Source organism: Cetorhinus maximus, chromosome 31, assembly GCF_964194155.1.
Source record: "Cetorhinus maximus chromosome 31, sCetMax3.hap1.1, whole genome shotgun sequence".
Lineage (NCBI taxonomy): Eukaryota > Metazoa > Chordata > Chondrichthyes > Lamniformes > Cetorhinidae > Cetorhinus > Cetorhinus maximus.
In genome coordinates, this window is record NC_135909.1 from 5909542 (window position 1) to 5910801 (window position 1260).

Consider the following 1260-nt stretch of genomic DNA (forward strand, 5'->3'; position numbering starts at 1 on the left):
TAAGAATGGTGAGAATGGGGATACTGGGTATGAATGGGGAGTATGGGGTTACTGGGTAAGAATGGGGAGAATGGAGTTACTGGGTAAGAATGGGGAGAATGGGGTTACTGGGAAAGAATGGAGAGTATGGGGTTACTGGGTAAGAATGGGGAGAATAGGGATACTGGGTAAGAATGGGGAGTATGGGGTTACTGGGTAAGAATGGGGAGAATGGAGTTACTGGCTAAGAATGGGGAGAATGGGGTTACTGGGTAAGAATGGGGAGTATGGGGTTACTGGAAAAGAATGGGGAATATGGGGTTACTGGGTAAGAATTGGGAGAGTAGGGTTACTGGATAAGAATGGGGTGAATGGGTTTACTGGTTAAGAATGGGGAGAATGGGGTTACTGGGTAAGAATGGGGAGAATGGTGTTACTAAGTAAGAATGGGGAGAATGGGGTTAATGGGTAAGAATGGGCAGAATGGGGTTAATGGGTAAGAATGGGGACAATGGTGTTACTGGGTAAGAATGGATAGAACGGGGTTACTGGGGAAGAATGGGGACAATGGGGTTACTGGGTAAGAATGGGGAGATTTGGGTTACTGTGGAAGAATGGGGTTACTGGGTCAGAATGGGGAGAATGGGGTTACTGGGTAAGAATGGGGAGAATGGGGTTACTGGGTAAGAATGGGGAGAATGGGGTTACTGGGTAAGAATGGGAAGTATGGGGTTACTTGGTAAGAATGGGGAGAATGGGGATACTGGGTATGAATGGGGAGTATGGGGTTACTGGGTAAGAATTGGGATAATGGAGTTACTGGGTAAGAATGGTGAGAATGGGGTTACTGGGTAAGAATTGGGAGTATGGGGTTACAGGATAAGAATTGGGAATATGGGGTTACTGGGTATGAATTGGGAGAATGGGGTTACTGGATAAGAATGGGGAGAATGGGGTTACTGGATAAGAATGGGGAGAATGGGGTTACTGGGTAAGAATGGGGAGAATGGGGTTACTGGGTAAGAATTGGGAGTATGGGGTTACTTGGTAAGAATGGGGAGAATCGGGTTACTGGGTAAGAATTGGGAGAATGGGGTTACTGGGTAAGAATTGGGAGTATGGGGTTACAGGATAAGAATTGGGAATATGGGGTTACTGGGTATGAATTGGGCGAATGGGATTACTGGATAAGAATGGGGAGAATGGGGTTACTGGATAAGAATGGGGAGAATAGGGTTACTGGGTTAGAATGGGGAGAATGGGTTTACTGGGTAAGAATGG